This window comes from Vicia villosa, linkage group LG3 (genome assembly GCF_029867415.1).
Source record: "Vicia villosa cultivar HV-30 ecotype Madison, WI linkage group LG3, Vvil1.0, whole genome shotgun sequence".
Classification (NCBI taxonomy): Eukaryota; Viridiplantae; Streptophyta; class Magnoliopsida; order Fabales; family Fabaceae; genus Vicia; species Vicia villosa.
This window is the reverse complement of record NC_081182.1, coordinates 74,251,644-74,274,583: the sequence shown is the minus strand read 5'-3', so window position 1 is coordinate 74,274,583 and position 22,940 is coordinate 74,251,644. Positions and strand designations below refer to the sequence as shown.

The 22,940-nt window shown below is 33.0% G+C and overlaps 1 long non-coding RNA gene across 3 annotated transcripts; it reads left to right on the top strand.

The window, feature by feature from the left end:
- Positions 1–1,430: 1,430 nt before the first annotated feature.
- On the top strand, positions 1,431–9,840 carry LOC131661906 (uncharacterized). 3 transcript variants are annotated; one of them, XR_009301310.1, is made up of 4 exons: positions 1,431–1,790; positions 1,884–2,018; positions 3,573–7,787; positions 7,881–9,840. It is a non-coding gene; the product is annotated as an uncharacterized LOC131661906 (long non-coding RNA). The 3 variants fall into 3 exon arrangements; XR_009301309.1 differs by having other exon boundaries at positions 1,884–7,787; positions 7,881–8,015; positions 9,570–9,840; XR_009301308.1 differs by having other exon boundaries at positions 1,884–7,787.
- The last annotated feature ends 13,100 nt before the right edge of the window (positions 9,841–22,940 follow it).

Genomic DNA, 22,940 nt, shown 5'->3' with positions numbered 1-22,940 from the left:
TAACTTATTAATTAATAACATTATTAATTAATTATTATTATTATTATTAATTTTGAGGAAGAAATTTAGTAGAAATATTATATGAGAATGACATATTTATATGAGAATGTGAGAATGAATTCGAACCATTGGATTTTAAAATAAATGGTGGAGATGATGAGTGAATCTTTTTTTCTCTCTCCTGTATCTTGAAATAAATGAAGTAGGAGAGAGAAAAAAAAGATTCACTCATAATCTCCACCATTTATTTTAAAATCCAATGGTTCGGATTCATTCTCATATTCTCATATAAATATGTCATTCTCATATGATATGCCATATATATATATATATATATATATATATATATATATATATATATATATATATATATATATATATATATATATATATATATATATATATATATATATATATATATATATATATATATATATATATATGGGGAGACTCAAGTGAGAACACTTGGTTATAATGAGAAATAAGAACAATCATTATAGTCCTTAGATTCTATTCAATGAAATTTGTGGTATAGATTATATCTTACTTAAAATAAACATGCAATTAAAAGTTACACACAATCATTTTTCTCAAATCTCAATTAATTAGAGAATCTCTTATGAATAAAATTAAATATTTATTTCTTAAATAATTTTAGTTTTAAATTATAAAAAATTATTTAGAATTAAAATTTCATAATTTTTATGATAAAATATTTTTTAATAATGATTTTTATGAAAATATTTTCATTGTAATTTCAAAAAATAATAATTTTTAAAAAATTCATAGAAAAAAGATTAAAAATTTTAAATTTAATTTTAATAATTATTTCTTTTAAATAAATTAAATTTTTTTCTGTGCCAAAAATATATGATGCTAAAAAATTCGTAGTTTTTTAAAAATTTTATAACAAACAAATATATATCATAAAAATAGTGATATTGTTAAAATAATTTTATTACAAAATCTGATATAACTATCTCTATAATATTCATATTTACAAAATTTAAAATGCATTACTATTAAAAATAAATAACACTATCAAAACTAGCATATATTAAAGATTTTTTATTTTAACGTTTTTGTAAAATTATTTCATAGCATTACAAATATTTGGTTAGAAAAAAAATATACGTGAATTAAATTTTTTGATGATTATATGAATTGAAATTAAACCGACATTGCAATTTAAATTTAAAATAAATAATTTAAATTGATACCTATTAAAATTGAATGAGATATTTTAATCTTTTTTTCTATTTAGATTTTTAAAAAATATTAAAATTTCAAATTATAGTAAATAAATTTTTATAAACTCATTATTGAGAATTTTATTTTGAAATTATGTAATTTTACTTTATTAAAAAATTTAATAATTAATATTTAACAAATACTGTAATACCCTGACTCTCTAAACCCGATAATTATCATTTAATTGGTTAAGTGATGATTAGAAGGCATATTAATATTGGATTATATTAATCTAAGAAAGATTATTAAGAGAAAGTTTCATGTGGAATGGTTAGAATCTAATGGCATAGTTAGATTATGACTACATGGCATTGTTGTAAATATGAACAAGTTAGAGGACATAATGGATATTGATCTCTATTGCATGATCATAAGGGCATGTTTGGAGGGTTAGTTGTTATAAGTCAGAATTTTTAAGAAAGAAGAACTTAGAAGCAAGTGGGAGAAAGTAGAAGTCATGTCCATCTTCTCCATTTTCGCAACCCATGGACAGCCTCCACTAAAAGTGCCATAACTCTCTGCTCACAGCTCCGATTGAGGTAATTCTTGAAGTTTTGGATAGCTAACGAAATTCCCTTCGATTCAATATACTAATTCGCATTCATGGGTTCTGTTTTGAGGGAAATAAGCAGGTTTGAAGTGGAGTGATCCATGCTGAGTTTGTGTGTGAATGCAGCTGCGAATTTGATGATGAAGAAGGTGAACCTTTGGGCAAGAGTGGAGTTCAAAGGCTGCATTAACACCATCTAAACCTCTATTAATCCAAGGTGAGTCCTTAGATAGTGACTTGGGGGTGTTGCATGTAAGGGTTTGTGATTGGGGATTTAGGGATTGTGAGAAGTAATCTTAAATCCATGACATTAACATGCTAATTGTGATAATTGTTAGTTGTCTTTGTTAATATTTGGTTGGATATATCCTTGATCATTATTGCATGTTAGAATTTCGTTGGAAATTATATATATGATACAGGGGATCAATTAGAAAGGTTTGGGACTGTTTTAGAACTCTTAAAATGCAGAAAATTCATTTCTGTTACAGTGTAATCGGTTACGGGGTTTTGCGTAACCGGTTACGCTGCTGAAAATGCAATTCTGGGCTATTTTTCGTGCCCGTAACCGGTTACGGATTTGGCGTAACCCGTTACACTGGGTTAAAAGGGAAAAATCAGCCAAACTTTATAAATTCGTAACTTTCGGCTCGGGTATCGGAATTGCGCAAACTTTATATCGTCGGAAAGCTGGCGACGTCTACTTTCTAATAAAATTGGTCCCCAAACCAGAATGTTTGGTTTAATTATATTTTATCCCCACTTAGTGAATCAATGAATTAGTATGGAACTTATGTCTTTACCAATTGATTAATAATTTTATGTTAAGCATGGCATAGTTTATTTATTGCTCATTATGATTGTGATACCCATATTTGAAAGCGTTATGCCATTATGTTTTATACATGATAATCTATGGACCCCATCGTTTTGGTTAAACGATTGGATTGATTGCATTGTTGTGACCTTGACTTTATGTCATATTTTTGTATGCTTGAATCGAAGTGGCCGGCAGGCTAGATTGGGATATACCTCTTACTATGAAGTCAAGGTATTTTCCCGGACCGTGTAGTCCAATGGAATAACCCGTTCATGTGTATTGTTCGATATGGTGTGCATCTGAGCTACCGTTGCAGTGTGCTCGTGAGTTTCCGTACGGGGTTCTACTCACTTGGCGTTAACACACTTGCGTGCTCGGTATGGTGGGGTTATGCGGCCAAGTAGGCTAATGCATAATGAGATAACTCACCTCTAGTAAAGTCATGTAGACTAATACTAGGCTTTCGCCCGATGGGCTCAGGCGTCAAGGTGGCGGTTTGTACTCGGCGTAACTCACTAGCGTGAAGGAGGTTAACGGGATAATGACGCCAATTAGGCCAGGTCATGGTACGGCCATTTAGGCTTGTGGACTCGTTTAACCATCCTGCAGTGTGCTTGTACAAGTCCCTTGACAAATAGGCAGGAGGTTACTCATCGAGGATGCATTTATTCCATAATCCTAGCCGGGGTTGTTTACACTTCTGGATTCCCCGTATGCGGATGCGGGTTTGCATACTTGTTTGCTATACAATGTGTATTTTCTTGAGACAAGTCCAATGGTGGATAAGTCGCCTTGTTTGCTCCGTACTTGTACCGGATGTGAGGTTGAACCCCGGATCAATGGTGGATTCGGTTTTTGATGCATGTACCCTGTAGAACCGAGTGGACCCATAGGATAGGAGGACTCACTGAGATTTAGTAATCTCACCCCAATCAACTTATATTTTTTCAGGTGCAGTTAGTAGCGTTTGGTTAGTAACAGGTTCGGACTGAAGGCTTGGAAGTGGTGTTGGCTCGAAGACCTCGTCAGATCTCTTTTTCCGCTGTGCAAGATCCATTGAAGACTCATGTATTATGCTTCTTAGTAGAATTTCATGTTGTATTTTATATGGATCTTTCTATAACTATAGCTTCTGTATGTACTCAATATCAATTTTAATGTTTCATGCATAATATACTAGTCAGTTATGTATGGGGTGTTACAGTTGGTATCAGAGCAGGTCGATTCTCGGCCGAGCCATGAGACATCACTAGCAATTCCTTTTCCTCCTCTCAAGTGTGCGTTGCTAGCCTGATTTTACTGATATCTCATTCAGTTGTTGAACTTGATCAACTCATCGATTGAGTGTGAGATAGTAGGATTACGGCAGAGCCGCCACGAGGACTCGTAAGCCTGTAAGGTTGTGAACCTAAGTTGTTGGAGTGGGATGAGTAATGAATTGTTGGACGTTTTAAGTGGATGATATTGGAGTCGTCAAGCTTAAGGAGAGCGTTCGACACAAAGTAGTAATACCCAAACTGTCAAGGTGTGGATGGAGACAGCTAGAACCCCCAGGATTTTGATTTGGACGAAGTAAACTTTCTCTAAGTCTTGGTAATAGCAAGGGAAATCCAAATAGGAATGAGTAGGAGCCTTGTAAGTGGGATTCTCCGAAGGTGTTGAGCTGAGAATTAGTAGGATTCAGTACTGATGATGCTGTCGGTGTTAAGTGTGACTGATGAGCTGATAGGACAGAATAACCCTTGGAAATGCGAACAGAGGAATCAGACCTTTCTGTTTGTGCTAGTACGGACAGTAATTGGATGGATGAAGTAATAGATCCTGATCCAACTTGAAGTACCCTAATTGAGAGTAGTTACCTAGTAGATGTTGGTGGAACGTATGAGTGTGGTAACTTAAGATTGGCGAAGCTTGAATACCTTGTCGGTGGAAGAGGGCATGCATTTCCGTTCTTATCATTTTGTATTTAAGTTCTAGAACTACGCTAGATGGAATATGAAATGATGTAGAAGCGTGAAATGCAGTGACCTAAGTTCTTGTTAGTTGTTGTTTGTCTGACCCCGAGTGAAGCTATAGAACTACGCTTGGCATTGGACGTTCAGGCGAGTAAGAACTAAGATCTATCTGGAACGACAGTAGGATAATCGCAGTTGAGTTGGTTGTTAGGAACCATAGTATTCCTATCTGGACTGAATTATCCTTGGAATCTCATGCATGCGTGGGACGAGTGGGTACACGCACTGCATGGTAATCCGAAGTTGAACTTCAAATCTTCGTGCTAGGAGTTTTGGCTTTCCAAGTAAGTGAACCTTGAAGTGTAGCACTCTCAGGTTTTAGCATCCTGAGTAGTGTGATTCGAAAGACTTGAGGAACGATGAATCTGTTGGAGGCCTGTTCAGACACTTGTCGGTTGTGACTTTAGGATACGCGTGGAGATCATTATACGCCACTGAGGTAGGTTACCTAGATACATGGCCTCGGAGTTGGACCACCATGTTGGTACTACCAGACGCGTATAATGCCACAGTATCGCTATCGTGCACAAGGATGTGTGAGTCATCTTTTTCTGACATGTGTGGGACAAAGGTGATCTGAAGTTCAAGGTAGAATTCTGATTTGGCACTTGTGAGATGCAGATCCAGACTCTCATAAGGTATATGGGATAAAGATCCATACGTCGCGCTCGATAGTAGAGGAATAACTGGACAGGCGATGGTGTGATAGATCAACATCCAATACTATACTTATGGAGACCCTGAGTGATCGTGATCGCGTGAGTCAGTATCAGATTGTACCTTGGGATATTCTTGTTTCATGAAGCGTTAAGTTGGCAATTTTGCATGAGTGCCTAGAGTGAAACTTATGTGCGGTCATGATATCCTGGTCAGCATGGTGAGTGGCTATCATGTACCATTGGCGACCGATGATGGAATATGCAAGTTGTATCTTGGATCGGCTCGATGTGTGATGTGTCCGGTAAGGTATTGCTAGATAATATGAGTGGAGAAGTGTTAATCTTGGTAAAGCACGGACTTTTTGGTTTGAGAACTGCTAAGGAGTTTATAAGAGAGATGTTCAAAGTGCAAAGTGCAATTTCTTGCATTGTGGCTACACTCAGACCGTTGGAAGCACTGCAATGAAGGATGCAGCCGCCGAGGAAATCAGTTTGGTTCAGAGGCAGAACAAACATTAGATGACTGTGTGAATGGAGTGTGGCTATGGGAGTATTGTTATATCGGTAAGTTGCACGAGTTGTCAGAGGTGATACTACGCTAAGAGAATGAGGGTGTATGGTTGAGTAAAAGTTGTGTAAAACTGCTAGAATTATCATGAACTGCAGTATGTCGTGAAGGATTCGATATACCGGTTGAGCAACAAAGATTTGTTAGAATGAAAAACATAGCAGATGTACACTGTGGAAATCAGTGACAAGGACGAACCTCTAAGTCAGTGAGTGTTTGGGTTTCAATGTCCTGAGGATGAAACGTGTACCTAAGTTGTGGTAGATGAACTATATGGAATGGCAGGGTAAGTAGAAGCTTGATTCTGGAGAGTATGCAACTTTGACGAGTAGTAGTTGATGATGGATGTATATGGAGACCTGGAACGTGTTGTAATTGGACAACTGTGGATAAGGAATTATTGTGTATTAAAGGAAACTAAGTGAATTATGGATATAATATGACTCAGAGGATTTCAAGGTGTGTGACTTGTTGGGATCAGAGTAGAGCAACGGATCAAGGAAGAATCAGATAAGTCCGAGGTAGGAACGGACGGACTATTTGTAGGAGTTATGTTGGGATGAAAGTATCTTCCTAAGGGAAATTGTCGAAGCAGCGTTTCGTTCTTTCTAGTCTCCCAAGGATCACCGTAATCTCGAGAAGTGTCGTCAATGGGCCGGATTAGCGTAAGTTCCTTGTGGCTATGCCTTATGCAGTACGATCGTGCAGGAAGGCGTGGGCAGTGTTTGCAGGTTAACTGCTGAATTTCACCTTTCATCAGTGGAATTTTGTGTGAGGTGGTGGAATAACCAGGTTGTAGTTGCAGAGTGTTTCACCTTGTGGATGGTAGTGACGGTTGTTACGGATAATACCGAAACGGAAATCGAAGTAAGAAGCCTTAGTTGCATACGCAAAGGGGAACGTGGAGTGATTCGTCGTAAGCATCATGGAGTTGGAAGTTAAGACCAAGGGAAATGGCAGTCATCTTAACATCATTGAATGGACTAATGTAGGAGGTAATCCGACGTTTCATTGTGGAGAGCAACGTGGTAACGAGGATTCATGAACAGGAAGCGATTCGAGGAGTTGAGGAAGAATTAGTAATGTGTGTTGAGCAAGGATAAGTTCAGCGAAGGTTGAAACTAAGGACGCCGACAGGGATAGAGTATTACGGCTTTCGAAGGCATGGAAGTCCAGTGTAGGTCAGCGGAAATTAAGAGTATTAGAAGATCTTTCTTAGGGTTATTGAGATGAAGTTCCAGAGGAGATACGTTAGGTGAGTACTAAGGTTTTCGGTCAGGAATGTCAAGACGAAGTATCAGATGAGACGTGTTGCTTGAGGGTTAAGGTTTCTAATCATGTGTAGTCGGACACAGGTGTTTTGGCAGAACACGTTTCTTCATATGGAATGACCCTCAAACAGAGTAGTGAGATTACCTAAGGAGAAATGCGAGTAATATTCTTTCCCTTAATTGGATAGCTATGATGGGTTGGTATTCGTGGTGAACGGAAGGAATTCGAGGACGAATTCTATTTAAGGGGGGGAGAATGTAATACCCTGACTCTCTAAACCCGATAATTATCATTTAATTGGTTAAGTGATGATTAGAAGGCATATTAATATTGGATTATATTAATCTAAGAAAGATTATTAAGAGAAAGTTTCATGTGGAATGGTTAGAATCTAATGGCATAGTTAGATTATGACTACATGGCATTGTTGTAAATATGAACAAGTTAGAGGACATAATGGATATTGATCTCTATTGCATGATCATAAGGGCATGTTTGGAGGGTTAGTTGTTATAAGTCAGAATTTTTAAGAAAGAAGAACTTAGAAGCAAGTGGGAGAAAGTAGAAGTCATGTCCATCTTCTCCATTTTCGCAACCCATGGACAGCCTCCACTAAAAGTGCCATAACTCTCTGCTCACAGCTCCGATTGAGGTAATTCTTGAAGTTTTGGATAGCTAACGAAATTCCCTTCGATTCGATATACTAATTCGCATTCATGGGTTCTGTTTTGAGGGAAATAAGCAGGTTTGAAGTGGAGTGATCCATGCTGAGTTTGTGTGTGAATGCAGCTGCGAATTTGATGATGAAGAAGGTGAACCTTTGGGCAAGAGTGGAGTTCAAAGGCTGCATTAACACCATCTAAACCTCTATTAATCCAAGGTGAGTCCTTAGATAGTGACTTGGGGGTGTTGCATGTAAGGGTTTGTGATTGGGGATTTAGGGATTGTGAGAAGTAATCTTAAATCCATGACATTAACATGCTAATTGTGATAATTGTTAGTTGTCTTTGTTAATATTTGGTTGGATATATCCTTGATCATTATTGCATGTTAGAATTTCGTTGGAAATTATATATATGATACAGGGGATCAATTAGAAAGGTTTGGGACTGTTTTAGAACTCTTAAAATGCAGAAAATTCATTTCTGTTACAGTGTAATCGGTTACGGGGTTTTGCGTAACCGGTTACGCTGCTGAAAATGCAATTCTGGGCTATTTTTCGTGCCCGTAACCGGTTACGGATTTGGCGTAACCCGTTACACTGGGTTAAAAGGGAAAAATCAGCCAAACTTTATAAATTCGTAACTTTCGGCTCGGGTATCGGAATTGCGCAAACTTTATATCGTCGGAAAGCTGGCGACGTCTACTTTCTAATAAAATTGGTCCCCAAACCAGAATGTTTGGTTTAATTATATTTTATCCCCACTTAGTGAATCAATGAATTAGTATGGAACTTATGTCTTTACCAATTGATTAATAATTTTATGTTAAGCATGGCATAGTTTATTTATTGCTCATTATGATTGTGATACCCATATTTGAAAGCGTTATGCCATTATGTTTTATACATGATAATCTATGGACCCCATCGTTTTGGTTAAACGATTGGATTGATTGCATTGTTGTGACCTTGACTTTATGTCATATTTTTGTATGCTTGAATCGAAGTGGCCGGCAGGCTAGATTGGGATATACCTCTTACTATGAAGTCAAGGTATTTTCCCGGACCGTGTAGTCCAATGGAATAACCCGTTCATGTGTATTGTTCGATATGGTGTGCATCTGAGCTACCGTTGCAGTGTGCTCGTGAGTTTCCGTACGGGGTTCTACTCACTTGGCGTTAACACACTTGCGTGCTCGGTATGGTGGGGTTATGCGGCCAAGTAGGCTAATGCATAATGAGATAACTCACCTCTAGTAAAGTCATGTAGACTAATACTAGGCTTTCGCCCGATGGGCTCAGGCGTCAAGGTGGCGGTTTGTACTCGGCGTAACTCACTAGCGTGAAGGAGGTTAACGGGATAATGACGCCAATTAGGCCAGGTCATGGTACGGCCATTTAGGCTTGTGGACTCGTTTAACCATCCTGCAGTGTGCTTGTACAAGTCCCTTGACAAATAGGCAGGAGGTTACTCATCGAGGATGCATTTATTCCATAATCCTAGCCGGGGTTGTTTACACTTCTGGATTCCCCGTATGCGGATGCGGGTTTGCATACTTGTTTGCTATACAATGTGTATTTTCTTGAGACAAGTCCAATGGTGGATAAGTCGCCTTGTTTGCTCCGTACTTGTACCGGATGTGAGGTTGAACCCCGGATCAATGGTGGATTCGGTTTTTGATGCATGTACCCTGTAGAACCGAGTGGACCCATAGGATAGGAGGACTCACTGAGATTTAGTAATCTCACCCCAATCAACTTATATTTTTTCAGGTGCAGTTAGTAGCGTTTGGTTAGTAACAGGTTCGGACTGAAGGCTTGGAAGTGGTGTTGGCTCGAAGACCTCGTCAGATCTCTTTTTCCGCTGTGCAAGATCCATTGAAGACTCATGTATTATGCTTCTTAGTAGAATTTCATGTTGTATTTTATATGGATCTTTCTATAACTATAGCTTCTGTATGTACTCAATATCAATTTTAATGTTTCATGCATAATATACTAGTCAGTTATGTATGGGGTGTTACAAATACTAAATAAAAATGTCTTAGAGAAATAAATATTAAATTTTATTCATAAGAGATTATTTATTTAATTGAGATTTGAGAAAAATGATTGTGTGTATCATTTAGTCGTATGTTTATTTTAAGTAAGATATAATCTATACCACAAATTTCATTTAATAAAATCTAAGGGCTATAACTGATTGTTCTCATTTCTCATTATAACCAAGTGTTCTCACTTGAGTCGCCCCATATATATATATATATATATATATATATATATATATATATATATATGGGGACGACTCAAGTGAGAACACTTGGTTATTATGAGAAATGAGAACAATGAATCATGACCAATAAATTTTGATTTTGTTGATTTTAATGGACTGGATTGGTTTCTCTTTCCATATTGATTTAAAATAAATATTAAGGATTATAGAAAGAGAAATCAATCCAGTCCATTAAAATCAACAAAATCAAAATTTAATGGTCGTGATTCATTGTTCTCATTTCTCATAATAACCAAGTGTTCTCACTTGAGTCGTCCCCTATATATATATATATATATATATATATATATATATATCCAAGGTCAATGGAATAAGAGTAGTTTCACCGGGAATAATTCTCCTCTTAGTACCTCTTAGTACCAAGGTTTTAAAAACACAAGGGTTTGGTTAAGCTTTAACAATACAAAACCATTTTTTAACAAGTGAAAATCTTTAACAATACTTTAATACAAAATAAAAGAGACTTGGAAAAGAGTTTGAGTACCTTGACAATTTTAGTCAATACCATTCTCATTCCTTTAGATTTTTAACAAACAACTTAAGCAATCAATCAATGGATACCTCAAGTGTGTGTGTTTGATGATATGTGTCACAAAAGACAAACAAGTAAGTATAATAATCATCAATGATAATGAGAAAGTATGTTTATACCTTTGGATGGATTCATATATGAATGAATAATGAATATGAAACTCATGCATGTGAGGTAGATAAACAAAGTATATGCAAATGATGATACAATGGATGACAAGTACAAAACTCAATGATGAAAATCAACAAGTGTGTACAAAGGATAATGGTTAAGATAAACAAATAAGTACAAAGCACAAGGATTGAAATCAACAAGTATATGTACAAGTTCATGGATAAGCAAAGATCAACATGTTTCTTTTTGGATTAGGATTTTAAACCTAGGGTTTTGAAATTAGGGTTTAAAAATAGGATTTTAAAACTAACACCTACACCTAATTAATTTTAATGATTAAATACCAAATTCTAAAAGAGAATTGGTCTAAGGGTACATGGTATAGTCAAAGACATAATATCCTAACCCTAAACAAATATTCACAAAAAGATACAAAGTCAATTTGAATAAATATTCAAAATAAAATGATTTTTGGTTGATTTTTAATATATATAAAGACATATTTTTTTGATTTAATTTTTAAATTATAAAATATTAAACATTTTTGAGTTTTTTAAACATGATGTGAAAATTCACAAGTTAAATAAACTACACAAAAAAGAACAAGTCAAAAAGATTGATTTTTCTATTTTTTATGATTTTTCAAAGTTGGAGTAAAACTAAAATAAACTAGTTGTAAAAAAAGAGGTTTTATTGCTACTAGGGCTTGAACCCACGCCCTTCAATACACTACTCAAAACTAACACCAATGGGCCAGCTCGCGCTTGGTGATAAAATTCTGAGCCCAGTTCAATTTCAAGCAAAACAAGTGATGAAATGTGTAAAAAAAATAAAAGTAAAAGGTCTAGAGCGAGGAGGATTCGAACCCCATACCCTATGGACACGTTTCACACAAACACACTTGCCAACTGAACTAAACGATGAATTTGTTTAGGAAACACAAGCCATTCAATATATTATAAAAACGCGCCATAATTTTAATTCAAACACTCAGCATCTTCATCTTCTTCGTTGAACAACAACAACACTAACCATGGCTGGAATTCAAACTCACTCAAATCTTGATTAATTTTAACAAATCAAAAGTGTAACATGCTTAGATTTTCAGTACGAATTCAACCATGTGATTAACAACACTTAATTTTAACCTTAACTCATGGATTTCTGAGGAACTCGTATGAACCCTAAAAATTGATTTTCAAATTAAATCTTGGACACACAAAATTAAACCCTAAAACTTTAGGGTTATCATTCACTACATTGTGCTGAGTAGTTTGGTAACAAATTTTATTAAAAATGGTGCTCCTAACCAAGAGTTCAAAGTCTGAGTTTTACCTCTTAAAGTTGGAGATCGAGACCTGTAATGGAGGTGTTACATAGTTGTTGTGATGATCTGGAAAGGTTTAATGAACTCCAAGGATTGGGTTGGAATGCTTAGAATGCCTTGGAACTCTCTGCAACTCCAAACCTGATGGTACCTACAACACAAAAAAAGTTATGACTCAAGGTTCCAAGTGTTACAGTTGTTGTGTATCTGAAGCAAAATATCAAGGAATGCTCGAGCCAAATGAAAAATCTCAATTTATGGCTTTGAGGTGACCTTTAATGGTGGTGTAATGGTGATTATGAGTTTGGGAAGTTTATGAAGTGTATGGAGGTGACAGATAGCTCACAAATGATGTTTAAAAGCTATTGGTATGCTTGGTTTGCACCCATAACTTCTGTACCAAGGCACAATTTAGGGTTTGTGGAAGGAAAAATCTCAGAAAATTGAGCTCCCATGTGAGGATGTACCATCTTGCTTCTTTGTGAAGTTATGTGGATTTTGGTTTTCCATGGCAAGGTACATAGCTTTAAGCATGCTTGTAGGACTTTGATCTGATCTTAGAGATTTTACTTGTTGGTTTTAACTTGCTTTTCCTGCAAAGAAAACATGTTTAGAGGCTCAATGCAATAGTGGTTGGATTAAAGCCTCCTTTCAAGAATGGAAGTGTGATCTTTATGCCATTAATAAAATCATTCAATGGTTAATGGCTTAAGCACTTGGATCATAGCCCTAAAGAGTGTGTAATCTTCTGATTATGGCCTCTTAAACAAGTTAGAGGGGCTGTACTTTGAATATTTTTCAGATTTGAACCAAATTCAAACTTGTTCTTCATGTTCATCTTCATTTTTCAAGTGTTCATGGAGCCTTCTTCACAAAATCATATCTCCTAGCTCAAGCCATGAATTTTCATGATATTGATATCTTTGGAAAGCCGTTGCTATATACTTCAAGTCACTTGTTAAAAGTTTTTTCAAACTCTTTTAGGATCATGGAGAAAAATGGCCACAAAGTTAAGAAAAATCTAAGTGAAAACACTTAAAATTTCTTTAAGTTTTTTGAACATAATCTTCAAAATTCCATATCTCTCAAAATAATCATTTTTGATGAAACCATGAGCAGAGATAGAGTTGTTTGTTTGATTAAGATCTATAACTTTCATGTTGGGAGATTTTTGAGTGTGTAGGTGAAATTTGAAGTTCCCAAAATGATGTCAAAATCACTTAAAAACCCTAATTTTGACTTTTGTTGACTTTTTTTTATTCTTGATGAATTTGCTTGATTTATCTTGGTCAAATGTCTTCAATAGTCATATGATGATGATTTGAATCCTTAAAAGTTCATGGTTGACCATTTTTCTCAAAAGTCAAAGGTTGACCCACATAGTTGACTTTTCCAAATGAATTGTAGTTTTGTGGATTCCATATGAATCAAGGTCTCCTCTTCAAATGAATGATGTGAATTGATTATAATGTTGATTTGGATGCCCTTGAATCATGGTTTGAACTTTAGAGCCATGTCCTGATTAAAAGTCAACCCTCTAGTGGAATTAGGTCAAAACCCTAATTTGGGGCCTTAGGTGATCTTGAGAGTTGTTAATCTTGAATTGGGCTATCCTTGGACTTAAATATTGATGGTAAAACCTTTAGAACATAGGAGAATGTTGAACTTTCTTGTGGGCCTCAAAACCCTAATTTGCCCAGCCTCCTCTTGATCAGTCTCCTGTCTTAAGACACAAGTAACAAACAACAATTTTTGTATTTTTTGGGTTAACAAATGATATATGCATGATGATGATGATGATAATGATGATCCTAATATTTGGAAACATGGTGGGATCTTAGTGGTCAAAAATTGGGGTGCAACAATAACATGTTTTTGGTTTTATAATAGATAAGAGCCTTAGAAGTGGTTGGAAGATTAAATGTAGTAGAAGTGTGAGACTGATTGTAATGAATTGTTTTAATTTATTTATTTAATTAATTAATTATGATTTAATAGAATGAATAATTAATTAATTAATTAATAATGAATTGGTTGAATTTTGATTTTGTAGGCAATCAAGGAAAACCACTTGGAGGGGAAGGTTGGATAGGAGGTTTCGTAAGAGGAAGTTAATATTTCAAAGAAATAGAAAATTAGTTAAATTACTTAACTACAATTTTACCAACACTAATTTTATTTTTAATATTTCTTTGTTATTGTAATCTCCAGAAAAAAGAACGAATAGAAATTATTAAACATCTTATATTTAAATCATATGTAATAATAGAGTTTTGGATAGTTAAGGGGTTAGTAGAGATCGTATTTTTTTATTTGATTTGAATAATATCATTATCAATTATTGATTTAAAATCTAATAAAAAGTTAATTTTGCAAATTATTTATTGACAACTTCCCACTAAATTCACTCTCTTTAATTATTTTAAATAATTATAATGAATACATAATAAATAATAATAATAATATTAATAATAATAGAGTTTAATATTCCAAGACTGATCTCCACCTCAGGACTGCTCTTGGATTTTGAAGAGGATTGTGAAGAGCAAGAACTTCTGCGGGCAGCAACTAGACTGGCAGATAACCCTAGCTGAAGAGAAGTTTGTTATTGCCAAGCATTACCATAGGCTTAGAGGAGATAAATAACAAGTTGAATGGGATACTATTTTCTTTCATAACATGGCGAGACCCCGTGCAAAGTTCCAGCTTTGGTTGCTTCTTATGGGGAGATTGACTACGAGAGATAGACTCCAAAGATTCAGATTGACTATGAATCCCCCGTGTATTTTCTGTATTGAACCTGAGTCTATCAATCATCTGTATTTTCAATGCAGGAATACTCAAAGGATTTGGGGCACCATCCTTCTGTGGATTGGTTACGTGCACATGGCCCAAGAGTGGAATTTAGAGAAAATATGGTTGATTCAAGAAACGAAAAAGAAAGGATGGAGAAGGCTCCTTCTAAAAGTGGCGCTTGCAGAGACAACTTACTCTATTTGGAGAGCGAGAAACGATGTTATCTTCAACTATACTCAAATGGCTTATGATATTATTGCCTAGATTAAGCAAGTTATACTCACTCGCTGCTATCTACATAGAACCCTTAGAAATCATGTTGAATACCTTAGTAATCATTAAGGTTTTTGATTGTTAGTTGTCTGGCTATTAGCTTGTAAGCTCCTTTTGGATTGTCTAGATCCTGTGGATCGACTATTTTGATTGTTTTTGTGGAATAAAATTTCTTCTATTCTCAATAATAATAATAATAATAATAATAATAATAATAATAATAATAATAATAATAATAATAATAATAATAATAATAATAATAATAATAATAGAGTTTTAGATAGTTAAGGTGTTAGTGGAGAAATAGAGATCGTATTTTTTTTATTTGATTTGAATAATACAATTATCAATTATTAATTTTAAATCTAATAAAAAAAGTTAATTTTAATTTTACAAATTATTTTAAACATTTATTGAATATAATAACCTAGTGGGAAAGCTAGTTTTAAAAATTTAATTTAAAATAATATAATAAGTTAGTGTTTACTAAATACAATAATTTAATGGGAAAGATTGTTTTAAAAAATTAATTTAAAACAATATAATAAGTTAGTGTTTACTAAATAAGTTACGTGGGCTAAATGGATTGAAAAAGTTAATGGGCTGACTATTGATTATAATATTTAAATAATAAATAATAAAATATTGATTATCAATAATAATAAATAAATATTGATAAATGAAATTATTAAAATAATCTTAATTTTGCCTCCTAAATATACTTCAATGACTTAACAACTTAAATTAATAAGAATGTACTATATAATATTTGAAATATAATTAATTATTTCATCTTATTATTTAAAAATTAAATAAATATATAAATGTGAATCGATTTAATTTTATATATATATATATATATATATATATATATATAATATTATTAATATATATATATATATAAAATATATATTATTAATATATATAATATATATTATATATATATATATATATATATATATATATATATATATATATATATATATATATATATATATATATATATATATATATATATATATATATATATATATATATATATATATAGAGAGAGAGAGAGAGAGAGAGAGAGAGAGATTTTAAAACATAATCCATCCTTTTAATAATTCTTTATCTAAAATTTAAATAATTATATCTTAAAAATAAATTCACTTGAATATAATTATATTAACCTTTAAAATAAATTAAAATTCAATTCATTCAAATTTTATAGTGAGCGTTATATTGACTTAATCTTAATATATATAAATCCAAGGTTGTTATGGGCTTTGGCTAATATGCATAAGGATTTTACTTATGCACCATGCATAAGCCTACATAAGCTATTGGATTATGTTTTTAATCCAATATTGAGTATTGAGTGGTGAGTATTAAGTATTGAGTAATAACAATTGATGTCTAGAATTTGATCCAATGATCTAAGGATCCATAATAATCTATGCATGGTGCATAAATTTTTATCTATGCACGATAACTGCACCCGTTGTTATGATGGCAACCCTGGCCACATGTCACCTTGGTAGTATCTCTAAATAAAACTAGCGTGATACCCGTGCGTCCGCACGGGTACCCGTTGTGGCCGTATTATTTTGTTCAATATACATATTATTCTAGAGGTAAATGTCATAAAACCAGATGTGTGAAATATAGAAATTTCTTTTTAAAGGTTGGGCAAAGTTTGAGATATTTTCATCAAGAAAAATTATTTTCCCGTTAATATTCAATATTTCGATCAGTAACTTAATATTCCCGTAAATATTTGATTATCAGTAATTCATGTTCTCGTTAATATTTAATATTTTATTCAGTAACTTCAGGTTCCCGTTAATATTCAATATTTTGACCCCCAAGGGTTGGCCTAGCGGTGGAGGCTTGGGTCTTGAGAGTGTGCTCCTCTCAAGGTCCTGAGTTCGAATCCTGCTGGGTGCTATCAATCCTTGTGTGGGCCAGTCCATACAGAACTTTGTTCTGGCTTTAAATGGGGCCCCCGCTAGTGGACGGTGGGATTGGTCCCTCTTGGATTAGTCGGTCGCAAGGCCGGATACCAAGATTTCCAAAAAAAAAAAAAAAAAAAAAATTCAATATTTTGATCAGTATCTTCATGTTCCCGCTAATATTCATTATTTTGATCTGTAACTTCGTATTCCCGTTAATATTCCAAACTTGTTCCCGTTAATATTCAATATTTTTATCAATAACTTCATGTTCCCGTTAATATTCTTTATTTTTATCAGTAACTCCGTGTTCTCTTAATATTCATTATTTTGATCAATTACTTTGTGTTCCCGTTAACATTCCAAATTTGTTCCCGTTAATATTGAAAAAAATTATGAGTAACTTCATGTTCCGTTTATATTAAAAAAATATCACTAACTTCGTGTTCTCGTTAATATTCAATATTTAGTCAATAACTTCGTGTCCCCGTTAATATTTATTATTTTGATCAGTAACTTTGTGTTCCCGTTCATATTCAAATTTTGGATCAGTAACTTAATGTTTCCGATTATATTAAAAATTTTGATAAGTAACTTTATCTTCCGTTAATATTCAGTATTTTAATCAATAACTCCGTGCTCCCGTTAATATTCAATATTTTAAATATTAACGGGATATCCGTGCATTCGCACGGGGACCAGTGTGGTACGCTCATTTGTTACAATATTCAATATTTCGATCACTAACTTCATGTTCCCGTTAATGTTTAATATTTCGATCAGTAACTTCATGTTCCAGTTAATATTCAATATTTTGATCAGTAATTCATGTTCTCGTTAATATTCAATATTTTATTCAGTAACTTCATGTTCCCGTTAATATTCAATATTTTGATTAGTAACTTCATGTTCTTGCTTATTTTGTTCAATATTATATTTTTTAATAAAAAAAGCAAATTGATGTAATTATTATTATGATACATTTCGTTCATGAAAGATACATAATAAAATTAAAAATAAAATTGATAAAGAATAGAATAATGAAGTGTTATTTTATTAATATGCAATAAAAATTGAGAAGATCAATAAAGAATACACAATGTCGATTATCCAATGCAATAAACTTAGTCACATTTACTTTCAACGTATTCCAAATTTGTTCCCGTTAATATTCAATATTTTTATCAGTAACGTCATGTTCCCGTTAATATTCAATATTTTTATCAGTAACGTCATGTTCCCGTTAATATTCATTATTTTGATCAGTAACTCCGTGTTCTCGTTAATATTGAAAAAATGTATCAGTAAGTTAATGTTTATGTTGATATTCAAAAAAATTATCAGTAACTTCGTGTTCTCGTTAATATTCAATATTTTGTCAATAACCCCGTATTCCCGTTAATATTTATTATTTTGATTAGTAACTTCATGTTCCCGTTAATGTTCAAAATTTGTTCCCGTTAATATTCAAAATTTGGTTCAGTAACTTAATGTTTCCAATAATATTCAAAATTTTGATCAGTAACTTCGTACTCCCGTTAATATTCAATATTTTAATCAATAACTCCGTGCTCCAGTTAATATTCAATATTTTGAATATTAACGGGATACATGTGCATTCACACTGGGACCAGTGTGGTAGGCTCATTTGTTTTAATATTAAATATTTTGATCAATAAACATTATTTTTCTGTTAATATTTAATATTCAATCGAATCAATTGAATAATTTTGAATTAAATGTGTTAATATCAGTACCATATACGCATACCATATAAGTACCTGTGTGTAAATATAAATAAGATCATGATCGGCGTTTCTATAAAATTTGTGATATACACCATTGTTATAAATAGGTCAAGGGTAAAAATATAAATAATTTTGATTTTAATTAAATTATTTAGGTGAAAAAAAAGGTGATATGAATAATATAATATGAGAATACTTTAAATTAGAAAATATTTAAAAAAAAATAAAGTTCAATCTTGAAAATAATACAAACCTTTAATAGGTTGAGAAATAAGTTTTTATTGATTTATAAATAATTAAAACAATATTTTGACTCCACGATATCTCTCTTTCCCTCCCTTCCAACATGCCTAATATTTTAAGAGATTATAAAGATTGCTTTTAATAGAAATCAATTCTCTATTAAAATCAATTCTCCAAAATATATGTAACACCCATATATAAATACATACATCAAAGCATATACATATACATGAATCCAAGTATTTGGTACTGCAAATACTTATAAGTTCCTAGTCAACACATTATACATATTAATGCCCAAAATACAAAGGTTCTAACAATGGCATAATACATACAAGATGTTCAAAGCAAAATACTAAGAACTAGATCAACAATGATCACAAAAGAAAATCCACAACGGAAGCTTCGCCATATCCAAAAGAAACATAAGGAATAAGGAATCAAACTGCTTTCTCCTTACCCTTCGCGGAACCTGTAGTACCTGAAATCAATATATAATGGGGTGAGATACAAAATCTCAGTGAGTTCCCTATCCTATGGATCCTCTCGGCTTTACAAGGTTTCTAGCCTATAAGTCTCAAGTCATAAAAGGAACTAGACCTTGAGTTCACACACTAACATTATATGGATTCATACATAGAGTTCAACCACTCAAACACAATATTACTAATCGGAAAACCGTTACCAAGGTATCCCTCTATTCCCGTCCCCTTCTACGTCTAGGAGGTGGCACGAGTCATGGATCCTTTGGAAAATCTTGACATACGAAATGGATTCGGATTCATGAGCCTTCCCCCATGAATCGTCACTTCACATGGCCCGTACACCATCACAAGTCTCTACCCTTAGGTTCCATTCGTACACAAAAGCGGGAATCAAACCTGCCAAGATTATTAGTGCCTCTCTGCACAGTGCCTCTCTGCACATGGAATGCCTATTAGCATTCAAAAGAAAAGAAATAAATAAAAACAATGGTTCCGATTAGTACATCATACAATGGTGATTGCTCACGCAAATCACTAGGCCTGTTAGCCCTTCTCTAGGCCTGTTAGCCTTTTCTCATAAAAATCTAAATAAACGTATGTTCCATATAATGTCTCATCCTAGGTTTTCTTTGTTAAGTCACACATACCTAACAAATCCTAGTTTCATCACTTATTCTTTATTCACATAACAATGAAGTTATTCAACCCTCTTTGATATAAACATATATAACAAAGGTATACCAACCCACCTGCAATAGAACTCAACCAAACAATTATCATCATTGGCTGTAAAGTGGCAATTTATCACAATTATAGAGTACATATTCGTCATACCAAAAGCATACCGTTCACATGGTTCCGAACGATAAATAACCTAAGTAATCAAGCAAACTACCGACTCTCGATTTAATAATTCTCCTTTTGATCCCAAAACCTACACTACTAGAAAGTACACGCTTCTAGCTTCCTACCACTTCGAACGGTGACTAAAACAGAGTTTTGATTCAAAAGTTATGATCTAAACGGTTTATCTCATTAAACTAAAGAATTGGCTAAGAAAGCTTCAGTTCGCGCCGCGCAACAGCTAGGTCGCGCCGCGAAGCGTCTGGCAGTAGCAAACCTCACCAAAATCTCATGGTGTTCGCGCTGCAACAGATGTTCGCGCCGCCAACCTCAGGCAGTGGCAAGTCTCTCAAGAATTCTCATAGTGTTCACGCCGCGAAGCCTTGTACGCGCCGCGTACTGTTAACAGAACCAAACCCCATAATTCTTCTGCATGGTTCGCGCCGCCACCTACCGTTCGCGCCGCGAAGCGCGCGAAAACAGAAATTCCAGATCTGTTTTCTTGCTTTTCCCATGGTTTAATCCAACCATTTTCACATATGAACCTGTTCCAGATCACATTAATGCATAGAAATAACATAACCATAATATCCTTATAGCTTACAAATTCCTATCCATGAACATCCAAGATTAATTCACAAACCTAGGTTTTTCTATAAAAAAACCCCCAATTCCAAAACTATGAATTTCATCCATAATCAAAAGTTATAAGTTTCTAACTAGAACCCACCTCGATTATGAGTCGTTGATGTCGAAGATGAGTCGATTCGGCGGAGAAATGATGAAGATCCAAGCTTTTTCCTCTTTTCTCCTCTTGCTCTTCCTTCTCTCTACTTCTTCTCTCTATCTTTCTCTTCTTGTTGAAAAATGAAGAAGAAAAGCAAAAGGAAAAGATATAAGAAAATATCCTTAAGTTAACACTACTAACTTAATGTCCAAAAGTATCTCTAATGTACCAATTGATGAAACCTCAGTGTTAGTTAATAACATTAGAGCATTTAATTTAATACGGGGTATTACAATATAAATTACTTTTATATGTTATGTATTGACTATTTAATTAACCCTCCATCAAAGAAAATAAAGGAGCATTAAATTGATATGTATTAAAAAAATAGAACGCAGGTAATGTAGATATTGATGTCTTTATATATTCTTTTTCTTCCCTTTGTTCTCTTCTACTTGATTTATATATATATATATATATATATATATATATATATATATATATATATATATATATATATGGGTTAATAGTAGTTTACCCCCCTGTAATATGAGCGTGTTTCGGTTTACCCCCCACCGTTGCCAAAGGAAGCTTTAGGCAACCGTTTTTTTTGAAAAAACCGTTGCCAAAAGGTAGGGAGGGGGGAAAAACAAAATTCGCTAACATTACAGGGGGGGTGAACTACTATTAACCCTATATATATATATATATATATATATATATATATATATATATATATATATATATATATATATATATATATATATATATATATATATATATATATATATATATATATATATATATATATATATATATATATATATATATATATATTAAAGTCTCCAACCTTTAAAATAATTCAAGATACAAAATATAAAAGATTTCATCTTAAATTCATTTCAATCAAAACTTTTTCCGTAAACACTCCACCATTACACACATTTGTGTTTTATTAATTAATTAAATAAAAGATAAAAACATGCATTTAATATATTATTAATTTTTTACTAAATTATTTTAATTAATTTTAATTAAAAAAACCATTTTAGTTGAGTCAAATTAAAAAAACAATTTTAAGTAATAGATAAAACACACAATTATTTTATGAAAAAAAAACACACAATTGATTTACTCACATTCTCATAAACTAAATACAACTCTTACTCTCATACATTTCATTCACAAACACAAATATCATATATTTTATGTGAGAATGAATATTATATATGTTAACATTAAAAACAATTGTAAACTCTAACCCGTATTAAATTTATGTGTAGCAAATTCCTATATTTTAAAATCGTCGTATTAAATTTATGTCAATCATCACACTTATCACAGTATAATTTATCTATTTTCTTTTCATCCTATTACAAAAATTAATTGTACTCTGATTACAAAAATTAATTTCACTCTGATTACAAAAATTGTACTTACATTTGTATTAATTCTTACGTACTCTATAATTGTACTTACAAAAATGGCAGAAATCAACTAAAAATAATGATTTGAAAACCCTGATGACAGTTTTTCCCATCAGATGAGTTTTGATAAAAACCCAAGCAAAGTACATAAATGTAGAAAATCAAAACAAGATGTCAGTTGGTTTGTTCTGATGTTGCTTGATCTCATTCCACCATCGTATCTAAACAACATAAGACCAAAATAATAGAATATAAGAAAAAACCTCATCAAAATCAAAACAATAACAAACAAACATACCTGATGAGTTTTGTTATGCCATTTTTTCATAAAATAGAGATACATGTGATGCAGGAACAACATGTATGTCACCACCCTGTGCAACACAAAAAATAATATTAGAC